General features: G+C 41.1%; 1 long non-coding RNA gene across 3 annotated transcripts in view; it reads left to right on the plus strand.

The window, feature by feature from the left end:
• Positions 1-24309, plus strand: part of LOC124062402 — a 100780-nt gene that overhangs the window by 46061 nt on the left and 30410 nt on the right. For all 3 annotated transcript variants that reach the window (XR_006843912.1, XR_006843911.1, XR_006843913.1), the window contains exon 2: positions 3682-3876. This is a non-coding gene — a long non-coding RNA (uncharacterized LOC124062402). The remainder of the gene's footprint in view (positions 1-3681; positions 3877-24309) is intronic.

Raw genomic sequence — 24309 nt, forward strand, 5'->3', positions numbered from 1 at the left:
CTGAGATGGTCAGATGAGAGTTTTATGGTTGAGGGACCCACAGCAAAAACTTTACTTGTGAGAACTTGAATTTGCAAATCTCAATCAAGGAAGACAGACAAGAATAAGCATAATATGTTCATGTTTGTTTGATTTAACTGAAGTGGAGTTCTGAAGTTCTGTAATATAATATGAGAAAGATGTGATATGATATGAGTTTAATAAGAGCAGACAAAAGTGTCTATATGGAGAATGAGTGTTATAATGGAATAGATAACCAAGGACTATAATGTCGACAGGAAACAAAAGGGGACCTAAGACTGACCTCTGGGAAAAACCATAGGAGAAGTGCTAAGAAGGAGGAAGCTGGACAAAAATGATGAAAGAGCTGATGGAAACCTAATGACTGTGCTGATAGGCAATCAGATTTTATTTTTCAGATATTAAATGATTAAATACTTATAAAAAATATAATTTTAAATCTTTTCACTATTGTGCATTTACAGGGAAAGTTTCTTGTAGAGTGTTATGTGTGCACAAGGTGATAATGAAGATCGCTGTTAATCACAACAAATGACGCTGCTTCTTCATTTAAACCAATACATTTGTGATTACTTTTCCTTCTGCCAATGCTGACAGTCACGATTCTGTGCATTCTGTCAAAACCACCTCCATTCTCCATATTCCTGCTTACTAACACTTTACTCTATGCACCCAAGTCCACTGCCCTTCTAGCTCTGTTATGATGGCCATTCTGGTTGGTGTGTGTGTGTGTGTGAGAGAACCACCGAGATATTTCTCTGCCTGTCTCGGAAGAGTGGATTTTACTTGTGAATCTACAGAATATGAATATCCGTAACCACCGGCTGTTGACTCAGATTTGACCTTGTCTTGACATTTACAACAAAACTAGTTTGTAATTACAAAGAGAGTCCTAGAGAAAGAGTAAGATTATCTGGTCTGCCTCTCTGTTCAGTTCCTTCCTCAATCTTTGTGTTCACATATACGGTGTTTTTTTTAATCTGCAAAAGTCCTATTAAAATTGTCCTTGTTCACAAATGTTTCCATCTCTGTTGTCAGATGTTGAAATCTGATCACAGTTCCTACGTACTACTTTAACCAGCAGACATTACTGAACTGTTGAGACTAAACTGCTTTGGATAGAATGCTTATTTTATGATCACCATCAGGAAAATGAACAAAAATGCAGGTTAATGACAGAAGTTATGCAGTGAGATGGGCTTTATTGACATTTTAAATGAGTGATAATGGACAGAGTATTATGGAAAACTCTTGGCTCAATATGAATAACAGGCTTTTTATGTCCTTGATCCTCTTGTGCTGTTGACCACTGTTTGGTTATGAATGTATTGGATCTTGTGAGAACAAGAGCGCCGAGCCAGGAAGGAGCGAGTTTGTCTGAATGAGCCTGCCTGTCTCATTGACATTGATGTCAAAACTTCTAGGATCACATCCAAGCTGAGACAAGTGATCATTTGGACTTTGAGAATGTGGCACTTCTCCAAACTTTGATGTGTCAACTCTTCAAGATTGTAGATGGGTACAGGAAGGGTTATCAAGGATGTTGCCTCTACATGAATTGTAGACATTTGTGGACCCAGATAATGTTTGTAGAGTTGTATTTTCAGCATATTTTCTGATTGACATAGTGAGGTTACAGTTGAATTAATTATCTAAAAAATTGTATCAGACATTTCTTGTCTCAGTCGATAAATTTCACATTTTGTTTCTCAAAGTCCCCATGGAAAATCTGATAAGGCTTTTTCTGTCCTGAAACTGAACTACTGAACAGACTGAAAGAGCTTCAGTCGTCTCCACTAAACTCAGTCCTCAAATTCATCACATTATCAAATGATCATTAATTGTGCACGAATAACAGGGAAGCTGTAGACGGAAGGATAGAAAGATGCACAGATTAAGAGATTAGAGTCCAATAAACTGGTCTTGCTACTGTGGTTAGCCTGTTCCTAGACCTCTGTATGTCTATGAATGTATGTGCTGCGGGTTTCATGTTTGGGGGATGCTGATCCTTTGAACATCCATCCACAACTTAGCCTGCTGTATCTCACTGAGATGAATGGGGGTCAGGACTGGGCCACCCACTCCTCACTACTCCCAAACCTCTAAAGAGACTACTTGTTAGATTCCTCAAAAACAGTTGGCTTCATTTAGATGTTTTATGTACAGCTAATGTGTTTATTTTTAACTCAGAAATGTTTGATCATTCCAAGTTCAGGAGTCAAGTGTGTTGGTCACTTCTTTAGTTATTAATAGTTTGGGCCAAACTTCCGTTGGATTTAACTAGCAACAGGGCAGGCAAGGTTACATGACAAACAACTGAAAAGTTCAGTCATAAATAGATTAAAAAAATTCCACATATGACTGAGAAGTATTGTACACAGTTGTCTGCATCACCACACCAAACACCAGTTTGCACCATCTGTAGGCTATAATGTCAGTCTTCTCTCTTTGATCACTCAGTTCCAGCCATGTTTCCTTCAAGAGAGCTTTTCAACTCTACAATTTCACATTGGTGAGGAGGGTGTCTATCTAAAACAGTCCTGGCCCATCTTTGTCATAAGCCATATCTGTCATTATCCATGTTTTATTGTTCTCTCTGTAGTATTGCCTACCGCCTACTCCTACCCTGTCCTCAGCACCACGTTCACACTGATGAGTCACCGTGGCCTTTAAAAAGCTGCTGGCTAGCCTTTGGTGACAGTGGTAGAGATGCTGGTTCTTGTATAAAGTCACAGTTGAGTCATTTTGAAGGAAGAAGTTCGAGCTGTGCCGTAGCCATATCGGTTTGTCACTTGTGGTTGAGTCATAGACGTGTTCAGTGACATTGAGCTTGAGCTTGCTGACATGAAAGTGGCTGTCAGCCATTTCTGGAAGTGGCAACTTCATCCCTGCAGGATCATCATCAACTGGTGATTTGTAAAGGCTCTCTGCTCGCCCAGGATGATTAAAAAATGAAAGTGCTGACTACGAGGAATTCTGTTGAGTGAACACCCGTCAGTAATGAGAGGAGAAGAGGAGGTGACCACAGTATGAGAAGATCCCAGGATGACTCACACCACAGCTCGTGTCAGTTAGAGTGGGGTTTCCTGCAAACACATGTCTGCCGCATTGTGCAGACCTGACTCTTTATTGACATTCACAACAACATTTTTGAAAGTAGGACTTTTTTTCAGGAAGCTTACACCATACCTGTGTCCCCAGTGTTACCAGGCTTACAAATGAGACTGAGACTGATTTTCTGTAATATTAGTTATGGGGGATCAAGATGCACTCATTGACCCTGCACAGGGAGACAGATACTGTATACTGTAGCCAGACAAATGCTGCCCATCCCGTCAGCTTGCTAGCAAGGGCAGTGAGGTAGATAATAATTGTCAGCTTGGCTGTGCCGGTGCCAGTGCCGGGGTGGGCTAGGCCTGGTGGGTCTGGCTAAGACGGACAAGATCGCTGTGGGCATCGGGAGTCCACAGGGCTGGGGGATAGAGGAGGATGTCCATCGAGGCCCTTACATTGTTGCAAGAATGTTGATGTGAAACACACACAACAAAGCACAAAATAAAACGAATGTTGCTGTAAATGCTGTTAATGGAAATAATTGGTTTATTGGTTTCCCCCCACACAATGTCTCTAAATATGCACTCTTTTCTTTTTTTATTTCAGGCAGGTACCCGAACATTGAAACCAAACTCCACTCACAAGAGGAGTGATGGGATGAAAAGAAGCAGCACCAGAAGGACTGCTGTGGCCCCACATAAGAGCTCAAGTCTGTGTCAGGCTCTTTCTTGGCACCCCTGAGTGACATCATGAACATGGTTGAAATGACCAGTCGACCTATTACCGGACCAAGTTCTTACTGTAAGTCAAACATTAACTGGTTGATTGTTGATTATGTGGCCTGGAGATTGTAAATTGTCTATCTTGGCCTGCCACTGGGCAGGTTCTTTTTTGATTGCTGAATGTGATGTATGTTCCAGTAAAAAGAACAGCTGTGTGTAGATTTGGTACCTCCAGTGGATCATCTATATTCATAAATGTGTGCATAAAAAAACTGAAAGAAAGAATCTGCAGTCTGCCGACACCTGAGCTCCATACCTGCTCCCAGTTTGTCTCTGGGGTTCAGCTTGGGAGGAAGTGAGATTCTTCCATCAGTCTGTGCTTAAGTGTATTTATCACTCAGATCACTCAGTTGTGGAGAAGAGGAAAAGTGGTCTGGCATGTGATCTGTCAGTAAGTCCTCCACATTTATGTCACCAAACTATTTGGTGGCCACTGAAATTGGGACTTCCTGTTTAGACTGTGGGAACTTTTGGCAGTTGGTGTAAAATCAACCAATGTTTCAGCTCCTCGTTGTGAAATAAACAACTACAGCTTTTAACCAAAAGGAAACAATTACATTGAAAAACGTCAGTCAATCTAGCAATGTTAACAAAAACTAGGCTTTTGTTAGGCTTAGTTTTGATGTAGTTATACATTTGAACATTTTGTTCTAATTTATTGATCAGTACCAAAACAAATACCTAATAACATGTTACTTTTCAGACCACATTACAACAGAGGACCAAGCATTTATTTCACTGTTATGATAAATATGCACTGTTGTTATACAGTATGTTTTCGAACTCCATCTCCGTGCAGTACTGGAACAATATGTCTAACAGTAGCATTACTGTCCTCCTTACCAGTCTGTTATAATTCAGTCAGTGCAGCTATTGTAGCAGAAATAAGATGATCGAGAGAACAGTGTGTCAGCAGAGGTAATGAAACGCATCCAAATGGCTCCCTTTGGACATAAACAAATTAAGTCCAGGTGTCCAAAGGAAAAGGTTCAGCTATGGAAAACACAGGCAGCATACGTCAGGACTCTGACACGGGAAGCAAACCTGGGGTCCCTGATGATTGGAGGTAATGCTGTAAATGTGTATGGCAGGAAACTAGAGGTATTAAGAGGATGGTGACCACCAGAAGCCTCAATAAACAGTATATCTGATTCGTTTCTTTTTCCACATGTAGCGCTAATTTTAGTCTGCTGAGTCAGAGGGTCTAAATGCCAGTGATGCCAAATGCAGTCCAATTCCTGAGCTGTCAACTCCTCGGTACTGAGCATCACACTTTATATAGTGTTGTTGAGTAATCAGCTTGTAGATGTAAACGGGTTTCTCCCTTGTCGTAGTGGAGTTCACTTCCTGTCATTGGCCCCAGGGTTTGAGCACACAATGACGAACACCACCCACATTAGCTCCCTAGCAGGCAGTCAGGCTGACAGGCGTGGTGACACAGGGGTTATTTGTTTCTGTCAGAAGCACAGAAATAGTTTTCCAACTCCTCCTGGAGTAGACAAAGCAGGCATGCATTCATTGGCCTGCCACTGGGGCGGGATGTGCGCTTGTTGTGATTACCTGCCTGTATAGAGGAAGGGCTTTCTCTGAGGACCTATGGAAAAATGCTGCTGTCTGCCAAGTGCCACGATTAGCGCCCTGGCCAGTTCCTGGGTCAGCTTAGGGGGCAAAAGTGTCTGGACCAGCTGGGGGATTTCCACAGGCTCTTAGCTGAGTTGTAATTATTACTGCTTACAGTAGAGCCCCAGCACTCAGGGCTCACATTCCACTTTTGTACGGCATTATTCCTCTCAATGTGTGGTTGGAGTCGGATCAGACGTTGGCTTTACATATGGTTTGAATATTATATCGTTAATGCCCTCAATTTTTCATTGAGTCATGTTATTTGATGTAAGCAGATCAAGAGATAGGAGGGTGGGAACTGTTGTGGTGATAAACATCTCATGATAAATTAATGACCTACTAAGTGTAACACTGAAAAACCAAATAGTTTTATTGAAAGACTTGATTGATTGATTGATTGATTGATTGATTGATTGACTGATTGACACTGTACAATTGAAGGATCCGTACTTCCTAACATCAGGATCATGGCTCTTACAGTGCATTCTGCATTACAAACTCAGTGCTGACATGTGCCAGAAAAAGCACAACCAGTTAATGGTTCGGAACTCTGGCTTATCTTGGCCATCAACGCAACAAAAGCTATAATTATCTGCAAAATAAACTTGCTTCCTTGATTGTTAGACAAATAATGCATTAAACAGTTCCAGATAAACTTTGTTTTCCACTGTGTTGCCAACCCCTGTGAAGAAGGAGAAGCACTGAGGCCACCAATACTGGGAGATTGTTTCATTGGGCTATTCAGGAAGTTCTTTGGTTCGATGTTCCTGTGCTTCATGAAACACCTTACATAACCAATTATTACTTAAAATTCCATTTAGTTATTAAAGAACTGGAAAATGTCCCTGATTTTTCTGACCTGCCAACAGATTCGGGTTTTCTTGAATATGTCAGCATTGTGTGTCTCCCAAGACCTTCTTTATATAGGCCGAGACATTATTTTTGGCATTTTTTTTCTGACGTGTACCTCCCACTCCTCCCACTCTCCCTGGCCCACCTCCATGAGGGCCGAGGAAGCCTGGCACTCGCCTGAAGCTCTCAGCCAGTCCTGGGCAGCTGGGATCTGGGGGAGCTCCCTGCAGTTCTGCAGTGTGCTGGCAGCCCCCTTTCTCTTACCCCCACCACTCTTAATTCTGCCTTTTTACTTCCAGCCAGCTTTAGAATACAATACAGAGAAGCCCTGTGCTGTGCTGTGCTGTGCTGTGAGCACTGACGCACACCCTTAGGCGTACACACACATCCACACTTTAATAAGCCACTGAAAGAGACAAGACCAAAGGCGGAAAGAGGAGCAGACGCCTCTCAGATGCTGGGCTTGGCTTCATGTGCCTGTTGACACAGACGGCCGCACACAAGATAACTGTTGTTTATTGTTTATGGAAGGACCCTCTGCCACACTCCACGCTCTCTTCATCTGGAGACTCCTAAAGGGCTACAGCCAAAAGCCACAGGGGAAAAGAAAAATTCAGCTTACCATGTCTACTGTATGTGTGCAAGTGTGTGTGTCTGTGTATGCATATGAAAGAAGGTGTATGTACACTTTTGTGTTTACATGTGCAGCGTGAATGTACATCCATTTATTGTACAATCCTGGCGCTATTATTCTTCTGTAGCTTCCGCATTGAGTGTGTGTTGTTTGCTCAGCTGGTGTTGGTTCATTGTGGAAGGGACGGGGAAGCCATCTTGTTCCACTGGGGTCTCTGTTACAATAAAGTCATTATAGCAGTTGATATGTACTTCCTCACAGATCTGACAGATACACTACATTACTAAATTATGTAATACATTACATTTGCACATTTTGAGCTGCATCCTCCCTTAGTGAGCATTAGAAATAGGAGAAAAATTTATACTGGACTTGTGACTCTGACTCACTGGGCTTGTTTGATATAATACCTGTGTAATTATAATATGCTTCACCGTGAAATACCTAAAAACACAAAACTACAAAGAGAGTGCATGCTTAACTGTGCATGTAAGGTGCAGACACAAAGCCCTGAACTTGAAAAAGAAGATCACACGGTAGATTCCATTGTCATTTTTTGTTTTTACTTATGCCCTAGAGAAAATAAACAGACTGTGTAAGAGAAACAAAGTTTGATGAAACCTTGAAGATACAGCTAAATCAACTAGTATATACCCATAATACATAAGTTGCAAACACAGATATACTGCACAAAGTCTTGGCTAAATTAATGATTCACGTGACTTTATCGCGCTACCAATTACATGTGTTTGGTGTGTCAGTTTCCTATTATTGTGCACTGGTCCTGGTGACAAAATACAAAAACAAAGATGAAAGCGTCTAGCTGCAGATAGGCAGCGATTTCTTTAGATTAAATGTTTGTGATATAAGACCAGTGAAGAGAAAATGCACATTATTTGTAATGATGGAATATTTATAAGGCAGCAGCATGTCTCTGTAAGCTGATTTTAGCAATTTTAAAAAACCTGTTCAGTTCAACAGACAGCAGTAGTTTCTGAGTGGAAAATGTTTTGCTGGGTTTAGCCTTTGATGGATATTAATTTTCAGAGGAAAAAAATCTGCTTGCAATGACACTACTCTTTGGTTGTGCTGTGTTAAAAAATGTATTCTATTAAAAAGTATTACATGAAAATGTATTTTATGATTTCATTTTATGAGGCTAAATATAAAGTAAGTAAGTAGACTTTTCTGCCCAGTCAGGTCTCAGCTCCTCCCTACCACTCACAGCCATGTGCTGACAGAAACTTGTTGGTCTCTACCAGGTTCTCAGCAGTTAAAACCAATAGAAAGAGAAATTCCTTCCTAATGGTGCATGAAAGTAATGATTCACCACTGTATTATTGTTTGAACCCTTAGCGGATCTTTTCCACATTACCTCAGCAATGTACCTAAAGAAAATCCTTTTTGCTTTCTTGGAGTTTTATACATTTTTTTCCTTGCACAGTACTTGAAAAGATGTTCTCAACTCCATTTAAAGTGTCAACCTTGACCTCTCATCAAAATGTGCAGTTGGTAGGAAACAGGCTGCAGCTGGACACCGATCAGGCCTGACTGTGATAGAGCATGAATAGCAGGGTAGCCCTGGGCACTATGAAAACGTCCTGCTGACGACTGTACCGACAGGGTCACCGCCCCTTCATGCTGTCCCGCAAAAGGAGAGTGGGAGTAAACAGGCGTAATAGGGAGAGACTAAAAGAGACTTGGACTGTGTTCTTGTAAATAATTGCATTCATTGTTCTCTGCCGCTGTTGGTTATGGTCACAAGCTGTTTGGTAGGCCCCTGTCTGTCTGGTGCTCCCCATGAGCCCGGTGTCAGCCCCTACGCCCCCGAGGGGAGTAACTTGTGCCACGGGTGAGGATGCCAGCTCCCTGACCTGGTGGCCCTGCGTCTGACGTGCCCACGCCAAGAGCAAACGGTCCCTGGGCCAGCTCGAAGACTCAGGGCATGCTGTGCACATGCTGCTTCGCTGTTAAATAAAGCTGGTTCAAAGAGCACATTCCTGCCCCCAGCCCAGCAGTGAAATAGCAAGCTCTCTTGCTTGTAGTGTCAAAGCACCAGATTGTTTCATTTTATTGCTTTGCCTTTATCTTCACTGACTCTGGTACAATCTGATTGGATGCAGTATGTTATTAGCCTCTGTTGTTGGCTGTGGGAACAGCAGATGGCCTATTTGGACCAGATTACCTGTAGTCCTTATCTTAAGTGAAGAATTCATTCCAAGTGCTCAGATGTTTCAAGAAAGCTGCTTGTCCACATTATGAATGCAATGCAGTGTAGTTGAGCTTATCTGGAAGTTAACACCCACTTATACTGTAAATCTGTAATAGCTAGCTGGCAATGAGTTCACTATGCTTATTTTATGTATAGTGATTATTACAGATGAAAATGTTTGGGCTTTGTCATTTGAGAAAAACATATGAGCGTCACCAGAATTACAGCTGCAAATTTGAAAGGAACTGTGAGCTTTCACTTGTTCAACAGGAGCTTTAGGAAACAGTTCAGTGCTCTCTCCTTACAGGACTGAAGCTCTCAGACAGATGCTGCAAAATGCATTGTGAGATGAGAGGAATTTATAAAAGAAATCAGGAAATCTTGTCTTGAGGCTCACTTTTTTCTCTCTAAGTCTCTTTTCTCTTTCCTTACATAAGTGTCAGCCAGAAGCCTCTTTGCGTTATTGCTTCCAAAGTAATATTTGCATAAACAAGCGTGGGAACTAACTCAGCCCAACGCAGCATCATCTGCAGCCTGTAATGATAGAACCTCAATGACATCATGAGCGTTTGAGTGTGGGGCTCTGGTAACGGTGCCGTGCATCTCCTCAAAATACCAGTGGCTAAGTGGAACACACAAGCTGAGCTCGGCAATGGAAGTCAGATGCTCTCAGGCTCTTTCTTTGCGGTCTGCAGTCGGCCCTTTCCTTTCTTCATCCACTGATATGTTTAGGAGACTCCGGTTGAGGGGCCTCCTCTACAAGAGCTATGTCTGACTTTACTGTATGGTAAATGTCAGAGAATAAATGTGGGCCTCTGCAACAAAGTGGAATTGGATCTAATCTGCCCCAGGCCACTGTGTTTGATCTGCACCCCCTTCAGTACGGCTACCCATGTCTTGAATAAGGAAAAAAGTAGAGCCCATTCAGGATGTTATGGTATTTTGTCGTATAATAATCTGACGTCACGGTGGAGGAAAACTGTTTTCATATGTTGCTTGACATTATGAAAAAGTTAGGTCATGCATTCATACATTCATTCACATCTTATTTTTGTTAAAGCTTGCATTTTTTTCTTTTTTAAATGAACTTCCTGTAAAACCGGTAACCAGGTTTGTGTAATAAGTTTGTTCCTTTTGGTTTCATATTGTATACATTATCCTGCTGAGTATTCGCATCTGTGGTGCATTCCGGCAGTGCAAAGAGAATTGCATTTTCTAAACCAGCAGCCGAAATCTGATACAAAGCCTGGATTTAATGGAGTCTTCATATAACTTCTCAAGATCATCCTTTTGTGAATAACATGTTCTTCATGTGAATTGCAAGAATAATTGTAGGTGGGGAATGTTTTATCAGGTCAGTCATTCTGCCACAATGGAGCAGAGATCAAAGACAGGAGAGAACAAAAACTCCAAGGCCTACAGGTAGTATAGCAGTTAAACTGGAAGTACAAAATACCCACCCACGCACATTTAGTTTCCCGGCTAGTGTGGGATGATCCCTAAAGATGTGAAACCCAAACCATGTTTGTGTGTTGGTTTTGATCATGTGTTTGACATCAGATAAAGTATCAGTGGTGAGAGCTAAGAACGCAGAGGAAAGATAACTTTATTGTGTCATTATGATTGCACCAAATCTGGTTACCTTAACATACAGGTTAATGTTATGTCAACTAAATGTTTGAAAATATGAAAAGACACATATCAGCAGCATTGAGTAGATAAATGTTTACTGCGCAGCCTATTTTCATTGTTGCACACTATTAATTTTGTGTTTACACCAAAACATTCGAGAAACTCGCTGGAAAGAGTGAGCTGTTAAGTACTTCACTTCCTTTAGAAAGCCAGCGTTGCTCTGCTGTGGTGATGGCATCAGAAAAAACAAACAAAACAAAAACAGATGCAACTGAATTTACTGAGAGAGAAAGCATGCATACTTTTATTGCACAGAGACTGAAGAATCTCCTAAATTAACTATAATAATAGATAGTTTTGATGTATTTGGATCCAGATCTGGGTAGGATTGCACGTAGACAAGTATTTAATTGTTTTCATCCAAGGGAAAGAGAGGCAAATGAGAAAGAAAATTCTGGCAATCCCTTTTCTAAGCCTGATCTAAATGATTATTTTTCCAGTGTTTACATGTTTTATCCATGAAAAAGGTCAGAAAAGAAAGTTTTTCTAGTTTTTTCTGTTGTTTGTTTTTGTTTTTTTCTGTCCCATTCATTTTTCTGTTTGTCGTTGTAATACTCATTGTGGCCTCACATTTTTGGGGGGGGGTTTTTGGCTAGAAATACACTAAACACGAGGTGAGAGATCATGGTCATTAAATGACCTGGGAATGAATGAAACAGCTATCTTTCTTCGGAATCGCTCACCCCAACTTTCCTCGGCTAATGCTAATAGTAGGTCAACAGCAATTAAAATCTATTTCTAGCCAAAAGAAGCCCAGGGGAGTGATGTTGCGTTCACCTTGCTAACTCATACTAGAGAAACTCACTTGAAAGAAACATGCATGCCTTTAAGCCTATTAGAACATCGGGTGGTGGTGTACTACAGCCCATTGTGGCCAGAATGAGCATTACAACAACAAATACTGATAATGGTCCTGATAAACTTTTTTTTTCACTTTATAAAATCTTTTGCTTTCCTTTTCTTTCTCACTTGCTTCTCAGGTCTTCCATAGTTCTCGAGAAAAAATCTTCAAAGAGTCTTTCAATATTCTTAAGAAATTGCTTAATATAAACATCGCGGGGGCCAGATTTCAAAAGAAAATGACAGCAGCTCATTATGCTGTCACCTTCTGCACTGCACCTGGTACCGAACCTCCAGACACACTTTACCAGTGACGGCGAGCTTACAGGTGCTGTTCAGAGATGTGGTTTCTATAAGATCACAAAGCTCAGAGAGGGACTCAAATAATTATATAAAATATTTGCTTTGGCCACAGTTCAACTCCATCTGAGAAAAACTGTTACTGTTGCTCAAAACATAACTCATAAAATTATGGTGCAACAAGTGGGGGAGTGAGAGAAAAGTGGAGGTGGAGATCTTGTTGATGTTATCATTATATATTGATTAATAAGAGCCTAGTTGCTTCAATTTTTTGTCAGTTTTTAGTATATGTACATATATATATATATATATATATATACATATATATATGTTCAAGACATTTAAGTTTGTTGCCACCACTATGACCTTCCCTGTGGTTCTTGTCAGTCCCATCTGCATTTCTACCTCTTTTTCAGAGGTGGAGAATTTTCCCCCACACAATTGCCCTGCTAAATGTGCAGAAGATACTGATGACTCAGTAGGTGTTGAAATAAAAAGCACAAACACTAACATCAAGTGGAAATCAGCGCTAATGTTAGCTCTTTCCAACTGTGAGCTGGTTAGTCTAGCTTGCTAAAAATGTAGGTATCCTTACTCAAAATGTGAGGTGAAGTCAAACTTAAGCTAAGTTTTGAACTTCAGGGTTTCCATGGGTTCATCAGCCAGTTCAATCTTACATCATCTGTGTGAGGCTGCAGTCATAGCACCTGCATTTGAGCTTGCATACGAGCAAGAGGTCATTGTATAATTGCTTTTAAATTAACATCATCCTTTAGACCTGAAAAAGATTAAAACGAGAAGAATCAAACATACAATAACTTAATAGTGTGTATTTTACACACACTATGTACCACATAGTACCACATACTACCATAGTAAAAGGTTATTCTTAAGTTCAAAGATCTATCCATCCATCCATTTCAAACTCGTACTGTATAGGCTCAATGGATTTGCTTGGTGTAAACATGAATACTCCTATAATATCCAGTGACCAGCTTGGTCAAGTGCAAGTGCTGTCCTGTTAAACAACACAGTGCTGAGAATGGTCTTTGGTTTTTAAGTGAAGCCAGAAGCTCAAAGAAGGTAATCATGCCATTTTGCAAGTGCATGTTTACTCGGTCTGCTTCACTCACACACCTCCTAACTCTGTCCATCCACCCTCTGCACCACATTTGCTTAACCATTTTTGGACATTTATAGACTGATTTTACAGTATGGTAACTGATTTGCCTTCTTGCTCTATGAATTTTCTCCAAGGGGATTACTTCTTCTTCCTCCTCCTTTTTTTCATCTTCACACAAAAAAATTTGCATACGCTATATAGCCTGAAATATTGGGACACCTGACCATTACACCAATAGGAACTTTAATGACATCACATTCTAGATATACAGCAGCTTTGCAGCTATAACAGCTTCCACTCTTCTGGGAAGGCTTTCCACAAGATTTTGGAGTGTTTTCGGAGATCAGGACTCTATGTGGGCCAGTCAAGTAAGGTACAGCCATGCTGGAATAGAAAAGGACCCCCAGAGGCCACAAAGTTGGAAGCATAGCATTGTCCAAAATGTCTTGGTATGCTGAAACATTAAGATTTCCCTTCACTGGAAGTAAGGGGCCCAGCCCAAGCCCTGAAAAACTGCACCATAAAGAGGTCTGTCTGGATACATTTGTCTATGTGGTGTATTTTGAATTGAGTAGTTCAATATTTATATTATTTATTTCTCTTATAATTAACATTTGCTTTGATTACAGTGGAAATGAAGAGAGAAAAGAGAAGAAAAATTTTAATGCAGTGCAGCACATGGTCCAAATGCTACGCTTTTCTGCACTTCCTTCCTCATGATGCATAATCTAGTACCTCCCTTTCACATCCGTTTGCCCCCATCCAGTGGAACCAGAAAATCAATCTGCAGCATACACGTTGTCAAACAATGATGTAGGCCCTGGCCTACCCCATCCATGGGGCCAGACATGATTGAGTCAAGATCTGGTCTGGACTGTTTGAAAATACGGTCTCAATTACTCAGTGCAGGGCTCCCACAAACCCCTAGCTTTATACACACATAGGAGCACACATGCATACACTCACATTCCTATTTTACAAGTTAAATTAAAGTCAGATTACTATCAGTGTATCCCAAATGTGCTTTTTAGTAAATACAGCTCTGCTTCCTCAGCCAGTCTGTTCACATCCCCCACTGGGAGACCCCTTCAGAAGCCTGGTTTGCACTCTCCATGCTACGTACTAATTGACCGAGCCAGTTGGAGGTGAGGTGAGGTGGATGGAGATGGAGATGGCGATGCATGGCAGTCATATGTGACTGAGGCCACTGAAAGAGTTTGATGTGGGAACCATTAGCGCACAGTGTCTGTAGAAGCATGGAGGCACACGCGGGGTGTGCGGCTTGAACAAATAAGGCCCTCTGTGTTTTGGAGTGAATACCCCTGCTGCCTTATTACCAGTTTCAAGTGTGGTTTACTGGTGATGACATCAATGACAAACAGAGCGCTCTAGTTTCCTCTTCAGGGATGGAAACGGCCTCTTTGAACTTCAACAACTTCTTCATTCATTCCTTATGGATGTAGACACAAGGAACTTAGTCCTGCATTATTATTAAAATACTTCAAATGAATGCAATTTAAACATTTTCTTGAGCATTTTACTGGTTGTGTTGCAACTAGATTTTAAACCGAGGAAACGACAGATAGATCTACAAGCTCGTGTTTCATTTGCGGGTACTTCGGGCCTGGTTTGTGATGTCATAACCGTTTAGCTAACATGGGACAAGTTTGATACATGATACAGTAGTGACTGGCAGAGAATCATCACTGGTTTTACCACACTGATTGGTCATAGGTCTGTCCGATTGCATCCAGGCTGCAGGTCTATTCAAGGTCACAAAACACAGATCAAACTGTGTTGCTCAAATCTGAATCAAGATTGTGTTCTTTTATCGTATATTTGACGCCTAAAATTCTCTCAGAAACACATTTTAATGTAGCTGTAATTTGAGAAAAAACACTGTTTTTTTCCTGCAAAAACATGAACTTTAGCAACTTTCTGCTTGAGATGACCTGAGGGGTTTTCAGACTGTTCAGTGATCAGTTATCCCCTCACCACTCAGTTTTACATACACATCTTTTGCAAGCCATTTGCTTTGTATTGTCTATAGGTTCATGTGTCATCACACACATTCACTGACATCCTTAAAAGATGGAATTAAAATGTGAAAGGCATATGGTATTGTAGGGCACTTCACATACAGTATGTAGCAGGAAAAAAAAGTCAGACATGTCCAGATGCTTTTAACACTCAGACTTGAGGACGCCAGTGATGTAGATCTTCTGCTGTTCACCTGATATCGCTGATAATACCCTCAAATTATAGCTGACATGCATTTTAAGGACAATGTCATTCATTCATTCATTCAGTTTCTCTTCCCACATAATCTTTGTCAGGGTCATGGGGCTTCAGCATATCTTAACATCCATTACTTTCACAGTCGATCGCAAGTCTGATAGATTCCAGTCCGGCTGAGAATTGTCTTTGGACTTTGAGGGGAAACCTGTGATCAGAACTGTCCTGATCAGAAACTCTTTTTTCACATTCAGAGGAAAAGTGAAAATATTTGATATCCAAAACATCATAATGTTTTCTGTCCATTATTCAACAGCATAACTCAGGAACAGAAGGGCAGATTGTGACCATATTTCACATGTGGTCACATGCTGAATTGGTGACACGAATCTTGGGCGTCCACCTTGAAACTGTGCTTAGTGTAGAGATCATCTGTGCTGTGCGGTTGACAATGTGTATGAAGCATCCACACTTTAGAACTTGTAGCTTCCCTGCAACCACATCCCTATTTCAGGCATTGTCTACGGACATGACTTTGTCGTAAACCCTGAACAAGTGAGCTTTAGAACTGAAAATAATCTTGATGGTGTAAATACCACCGGCAGTCTCTTTAATGCTTGTAATGACTCATTTTACAAGTCTGTTAGGGGTGAAATTGAATACCTGTTTAATTGTGATTCCTTGAAAGTTTTGCCTGACACATACAGTTCTGGGTACGGTGCTTGACAGTTCAGTGTGTGAATACAGTCCAATGGTACACTGAGCTGTCTTATGCAATCTGCTCCAGTGTTCAAAGGCTGCTGAGTGCCCTCTCCTGCTTTGTCAGGCTCACACAAGGGTTTATCAAGTGTAGGTTGGGAAGGCATGACGCTGGAGGACTTTGGAAGTGAGTGCTTGTGTGTGTATGCAGCAGGTTTGCCTCCCTGTGTGTGTGTGTGTGTATTCATCTGTGTACTGGTTAGTGTGTAAGGTGTGCCTGCATCCCAGTGCGCATGCCTGTGTTTGCACATGATTACATGTGTTTGCCTGCGCTCTGATGTGCGTGCTTGCAAGTGTTTTCTCCTCTTTTCCCACTCAGGGACTTTGTCCTCTGAAAGGTGTGTCAGCCAGTCAGCTGAGAGAGAAGGAAACAAGACCTGAAGCATGCAGTGGTGTTAGAACTGGGACAAAGAGAAAACAAGAGAGCAAGTGAGAGAATGAGAGACGGGGGTGAAGGCAGAAAAGTGGCGCCGGAGTGCGGAGAGTGTTTCTTTGAAGCTTATTCCAGATGTTTGTGCATTGCAGATATCGCAAACATAACAGCAGGCACAAGCAGGATTAGGCTTATATTTAGTTAATGACAAGTGTATTTTGCCCAGGTAACTTTCATTCACCGTCTCTTTGATCTCAGCCGCCGCATCGCCTACTCAGGGAGTGATTATCCATCTAAGTCACCATATGTATGATTTGGAAAAGACATATTCTATTCTATTTTATAACTTTTTTAGAGTGTATACTGTGATTCTTCATTGTTCAGGAGAATTATGTTAAGTTGAAGAGACTCCCCTAGGGCTTAGTGTATCCCAACTGAAACACTCTGGCTCGACTGCATTGATTATGCGACAGATAGAAAAGTGACTGACAGATGGACTAACTGCCCTGCCACCCACGCTGTTGACAAGGCTGGGTGCCTGATGATGTTGTCATTCGGTAAAGTACAAACAGGAACGACACTGGCCGACCTGAGCACTCTTTGAACTCCAGATGAATTGCCGGTCTATCAGCAGCTGTTCCGAGTGACCTTACCCCCAAAAAAATCAATCAGCACAAACTGGAGTGAATTGAAGTACGCCTGTGCGTGTGCAGTTATTTGCGTGTGTGCGCACTTGTGTGTGTGTGTCGGCTGGTCCAATGTGTTATGTACAGTGGTGATGCAGGAGAAACAGAGATATTTCCAGAAAGTCTTTTCGTGTTTTTTCACATTGACCCAAGTTCAACAGATTGGACTAGTGGACCCTTTCCAATGGAAAACTCTCACAAACAGTCATGCGCTCACACACAAGCACACACACATGCAAGGTTTGAAGGTGTTGTTTTCAGTGAGATGCTATTGTACTTGTTAACCTCTCATATGCATCGACATATATGTAGAAGCACAACAGATGATGTTAAGAGGTGACCAGGAGACCAAGTGGTGTGGTTTCAGGCAGGACTACATACTGTACAGCACTCTTCTTGTCTGTCAGGTTGCCACACCCCTCTGGGCAGTGGGCAGGACACATGGACTGAGTGGCTATCTGACTGGCTGGTTGGCATTGCTACCTCAGTTGGCAAAGCTGTACTATTCAGCCTCACAAGAGTTTGGATGTGTTTTTTCCTCATGTCCATCTCTCTCTCTCTCTCTTTCTGTCATATTGTGTGTCTCAGCCTGCCTGTTGCCCCGGTGCATGCAAATGTGGGCCGAGGTATGCGTTGGTTATCTCCTTCTGGAAACACAGTGCCCTTGTTGCTTCATATAGCCCGGCTCTAGTGACCGGCCATTGATAAGGCGAATGTCTCCCGATAGCTACCAAGCTTTCAAGTCCCGTCACAAAACAGCCGGCTCCCTTTTATGTTGTTTTCCCAAGCCAAGGACAGGCAGGCCTCCCTACAGGACTGAGTTGGCTAATCAGTAATCACTAACTTGCTGAGCCGAGCAGTCTTTTTCAGACAGACTGCTTTTTCACCCCTTCTTCTTCATCTTCTTCCTTTGCTTCTTCTACTTCTTCCTTTCCTCCCTCCTCTTCTATCCTTTTCTTCTTTTTCACTTTCTTCTCAGACTGCAGCTTCACTCCGAAATCCAAAGCTTTTGATGACGATTTTCTCCCACATGGCTGGTAAAATGGATGGACCCCAATGTCTTTCTTTTTCTCTTTTTGTTTCTTTATGTCTCTCCTTTTCTCTCTCCTCACTTCTCTATAGTGCTTGTTCCATCCCTCCCCATCTCCCTCCCTTGTTCTCTGTTGTTTCTTTGCTCATCTTCTCTCCCATCATTCGTACCCGGCTGCAGGACAAATGCCGCCCCCTTAGCCTGCTAATGAATCAAGATACAGAAGGGGGGATCAGGAGGTCTGGGGCCATAACTGTGCCACAGACACATGGTGTTATATTAAAACATTAGTACCACTATATGACTTTATTTAGGACTTGCCAAAGAAAATTGATTAGGTGACAGGGATGGAACAAAAGACGAATCATCCCGGCCACCCTGACTGGGCTTCTCTTTTCAGAGCCAACAACAGCAGGTCCTCTCCAAACTTTTGCCGAGAAGTGATCTGGCCACGCTTGGCCTCTTGTTCAAAGAAGCAACCCTCCTCCCCTGTCCCACTGCTCAGTCCTACACTCTCTGTGATCAGTTCAGTGAGCACTGCATAGTTAGGAGTCCTCACCTGCAAAACATGCTGGACTCGGCACACTGTTTGTTAGCTTTTAAATGTATTTTCTGCTCATAATATGTTGGAGAGCTGTGGAGGCAATTCCGTGTTTGTAGTCCCTGGCTGAGATAAACTGCAAGTCAGCAGCTGGGCAAAGGGTAGGGAGTCTGTTCTGCTTCACAACAATAAAAAACATCACTTGTCTGTGGAATTCTCTTTAGACCTACGAGTATAATTAATTGTGAGAATAGAGTATCAGCTAAACTTAGAAGCAATAGCTTAGCAAAGGTTTTATCAGCTTTGGTATGATTCAGGGTTCATTGAAAACACAGAACACGTTGTGGTATAACATGCAAAAAAGATTTAGCAAAACTGTTAAAGGCTTTTGAAGGTGTTGTTGCTGAAAAAGCAATAAATCACATTGCCTGTTTAATTTAATTTTAATTTTAATTTGCCTGTTCTTTTATTTTTGACATCTTAAATTATTAGATTTAATAAAATTCTCATATAAATGTCCTAAGATCATTAGGATCGATTGAAATTTAGTTTTAAATGTAGTAGAAAGTTATTTTTAATCCATCAGGTTTTATATTTCTTAAACCAAGTGAGGGCTCCTCAGAATTGGATTGTTCTTATTTTATACGGGAAAAACTAAATGTATTATTATTTGAGTGAATGATTTGTTTCCACAAAAATATTATGTATTATATTTATAATTATCTAGTATTAATTCTTCCTCTACCTGATTAAAAATTCCAGAATGCATAGATATGCAAATATTGTTCGTTTCAAAAGTTGAACTGCTCGACATAGGACGTATGTAGTTTGCATAAGTTTGCATATCACTCTTTCTTGACACATCATTTGCATATTGGCTCATGACTGGTTTCCAAACTGTCACAGAAGAATGCCTGCAGGAACGTGTCTGAAACTCAGCTTTAAACATGGACAAACTTTCATTCTTCCACAGATCAATTTGAAAACAGCCTTCTGGTGTCAAACTTTGTACTTGCAGCTCTGCACACTGGAGGTGAAACATTTAAGTAAAGTAACAATGAAGAAAACACGCACAGGACTTAAAATTAAGACATAAACAGAGAACGAGGATACAACTTTATGGAGTGAGTAGTTTAATGTGTGACTGAGAAGCTTAAGCATTCCACAGTCCCGGATGTGTTTTATGAATGATGTACAACATGTAGCGTACTGTGCTGTTGAACATAGAACATACTGTACTAGATATGTAAATCTCTGAGATCCATGATTTATAATTTCGTTGTTCCTCTTCTGCAGAAAGCAGCAGGGGATTATTCACTGATGTCTAAGGAACTTTTGTCTAGTTGCAATGCTTGCTCTTATCCCAGTTTGTATTTCTTCTATTTCTCTCCTGTTTTTTATAAGTTAGTGTTCCATGAGTGACAGAATCCTTCATTTTGCTCCTATCCTATTACATACATCCTCAGATGTATTTTCTGAAGGCTGTAGCAACGTTATGAGATAATACTATTACCTTAATTGTTTTGCAGTAGTACATGTTGTAGGTCTGTGCTACAATAAATATCTCAAAACAGCATCTTACAGATTCAGTTACTGAGTTTATGATGTTATCTGGTGTCATCTTTTGATGCTATTATTACGATCTTTACTTTTTTGTTTTCATCACCAGGTATTGTGTTGTTTCATTTAATCGAATATTGTGTCACCATGACATTTTTGGCTTTCTAAGATCTAATAATGAGTGTCAGTCAAATCTTCTTTGTAAATTGTTTAACTAACAAAACATGGAAAGGAAAAGACATTTGCCACTTGCTGTTACAGAGCTATGAATTTTTTATGTGATATACTATATCTTTTCGGTAGTGATGGTTTGTAGGTTGACCCCACTGCAAACCCACAAACTAGTTCACCAGCTGGCCCAGATGCATTGTGGGTAAAGGAAATGACCTCAGTGATGAGGAACGTGTTATCAGGTCTGTTCAGGACATCCTTCATACAGTAATGTCACCCAGCAGCATGACTAGGAGATAAAGGCGGTGCATTGGACAGTGGACAGCGTGTAGGCGTAGAGAAGCACCACCATCGCCCCTGCTGCTGCTGCTGCTGCCCGCCAAGTTCAGTCTACCTCACTCTCTTCCACACACACATACCGACGCAATGTGGGGTGTCTGGTCAAGTATCTTTTTAGTCATTTGGTTTATTTGAAGTGATGGTAAATATAGATTGGGCGTTCTTGCAAATGTTTCAGTTTAGTTTTTTGATGCAACATAGATACAGACAGAGCAGTTTATGCAGAGATGTACAGTCATTTACGATGACTCTATGAAGATGTTGATCTATGGCCGAGATTCTACAGTGCTAGTCATGTATTAGTCATAAATGTTTTCACATGGCAGGCAGAGAGTGCGACCTTTACAATATGATTATACAGTACATACAGTGTATGTGTGTTGATTGGATAATGTAGGGAATAATGTATTTGAATCGCTGTTAAATCTTGATGAAAAAAGCAGCCCACATTAAACTTGTGAGATGGTAAGATGCAGTGTGTGTTTGTGCATTTTGAGAATGAGTAATACTGAGCATGTTACTGTGTTTTTAGTGTGATGTCATTTGCATGCGACATTTATGCATGTGTGATTTGAAATGTGTAATTGTCTCTCGGTATCTGGTGTTTAGCTAAATTAAGCATGTATGATGGGGAGTATAGGCTTTTGCTGACGGTACATCTTGTGGGGTATTTTGAGATCTTAAAGTCGTGACAGTATGAGTATCTCATTTGAGAAATGAGTTGACGGATCAGGCGTAGATACAAACTGGCTTGTTTGGTACTTTAATGGCAGTAGTTTCCAACCTGGGGGTTGAGGTGATAAGATGATCAAGATTTTCTGCTTGCTTTGCTTTGGCGACTTACTTTATAATTAATTTGCATCATCAGGCCCCGACAAAGTATTAAATTAGACAATTCAAATCTTTGATTGAACTGGCCTCCACATGTTGAAGCTTTGTTTTCAGAGGTCAACAATGTTTGGAACTTCTGCTTTATGGTATGATTCATCGAATTCCAAAATACATCAGGACATGCAAATACTTGTGCCAGCTGTTCACCCAGCTGGTTTTGAACAGGTTGGTAACCCAAGGGTGAAACCAAAACATACTAGATTAAGTTTATATGAAAGCAACAACATAATTCCTGAAAGATTCTCATATCTTTTTACTAGACTTCAGAGACACAGACAGGACATATTAATATCTTCCACACTTTACTCATATGTTGTGAGTTTCACATTGTATTAAGTTATGTACAGACAGCCATGTTACTTAGTAGGTTTTCAAAGCCCCTTTAGTTAATTTTAGAGGGGAGCACATTCTGCCCTGCCATCATCCTCTGCCCCCTCCTCCTCTACTGACTCCACTGCAGGGTAACCAGACCCAGATGGTTCCTGGTACAGACCCCAGCAGCTTGTGTTTTGCCTTTTGTGAGTCAGAGACTGCAATCAGTAGCCAGGAAGCCCAGAAGTGAGGTGTGGGCCTTCATGAGGCCATACTGGGGTGATCAGTGGCTTAGGAAAGGAAAGGCAGGAGGAGGGAGGGGGAGGCTTAATGAAACAGTAGTCTAGTTAAACGCTCACAACAATTGATAGTAAATTTAAATATGGAGCGTGTTTTATTAATGGAAAAGTCTGGTTTTTGTATGTATACTGGAGGCTTCAAGTTTCCACATCACACTACAATAGCATACGTCAATTTCATATGAGCATGTGTTGTTACGCACATTTAATCTGTGGGAGGAGTTTGTATGAGAGAGTAGGGGGAGATAACAGAGAACATCCCAGTCTGCCTATCATGAATAAGAACTCAGCAATTCAATATCCGGCCCAACCAGTGATACTGTTGAGGCACTGCACTTTGGCCATTAGTATTATTTTTCAATGCCATACCGTCCCAACTGGGAAACAGAGGGGATGACTGTGAGTGTTTGTGTCTATACAAGGGTGTGTATGTGTGCAGGCATTTGTGTGTATGGATTTTTTTTCTTCTCTTTTTTTTTTTTTTTTAAAGATAGATGGGGCAAAGAAATGCGGTATTGTGCATTTCGTAGGTAGGTGGCAGACAGTGTGTGCATGAAGATGGATGGGAACACGGGGCTTTGGGAAGCAGGAATGTCAGACAGACAGACATTAAAGACATACGATATGAAATCCTGCTGTGCTTCACCCTTCTCTCCACCTGCCCCCGTGATATTAAGCGTGGCCCTGCCAGGACCCCACATTCCCAAGAACTCTTGAGTAAAGAAACACCAGGCACAGGCGTGCTATCCATAAAATACATGTTAAGTGGTGACTAGCTGCTCTTGCTTTTTAAAAATTTTTACACAGCTCTTGTTATTGGCTCGCCTGCATGAGACTGGGAAGTTTGACTGATTCAAACATGCATTACTCACTAGTCATCTCAAATAAAAGGAGCACTGATGACTGTTAGTGTGTTTTAAGTTACACAAACCATTCAGATTTTTTTTTTTTTTTTTTTTTACTGGGCTATTTTCCGTTTTGAAGTAGTCACGTTCCTTGTTCAAAGCACTTTATTGACACTGATAAGTGACCACCTTTCCCTGCCATGGTTAATGTGAGTGGTCATGCCACTGCAAACACCGATGTGAAAGCGTGCCAACGGAAATAACACCAGGCGTCCCTCCTCTCATCTCCACTCTCCACCCCAGCTGATAAGATAAGTGTCAACTCTGGTCCTAATTGTTAAGCTCCAGTCTCGTGCTTTGGAGGGTCTGATTGTGATTTTTTTTTATTTCTTCATGACGGGTGGTTCATTTTCAGCACATGCATGACTGAGGTTTGAGATGACGCATCCTCCCATATCTTTGAAACATGTGTTGCTTGGTGGCCTTCAGCTCATCATAGGTTTGAAACAACCGCTAGCAACCACACCCTAAAACTATGTCTTAAAATGGTTGACTCTTGAGCTCTTTGTTCCTTTTTCTTCATAAGCATTTTTATTAGTCCTCAAGAACTTTAATCTCATAAATTCCCTTCACACATGTCCTGGTCCGTCATGCATAAACAACTTCAAATGAATGAAAATCAGGTTTCATTTTGAGTAATTTCATACAAAATAAATCAAGTAGTAAATTTCCCCACCTACTTTGTTATGCTTTAGCCCCCAAAAGTTTCATCGGCAGCAGGAGCCTTTGCAGGTAGCCTTTTATAAATCTGACAGTTTGCACAATTGAGTGTTGTATTCAGGCTTTGTAAACAGAAGATGATGTCCTTTTATTTAAACCACAAAAGTGAGGGAGAATGGGGTTTTGCTCTTAAATGCCTAGAAAGTGAAAACACAAGGTGTGACCTGACAGTAACCAGGACATGAAAGTATGTACAGTAATTTAAAGTCAGAGAACAGAAAGAAGGAAAGAAACCAAATCTGCAGGTCAACAGCTTCATGCATGGAAAAGGCAGAAGCATTTTTCCCACGATTCAGTTGATTGTGTTGATTGTAATGCTTCACGGGCACCGCATAGAATGCTCATATTATGATCA

The sequence above is a fragment of the Scatophagus argus genome, chromosome 7 (assembly GCF_020382885.2).
Source record: "Scatophagus argus isolate fScaArg1 chromosome 7, fScaArg1.pri, whole genome shotgun sequence".
In the NCBI taxonomy this organism is placed as follows: Eukaryota; Metazoa; Chordata; class Actinopteri; family Scatophagidae; genus Scatophagus; species Scatophagus argus.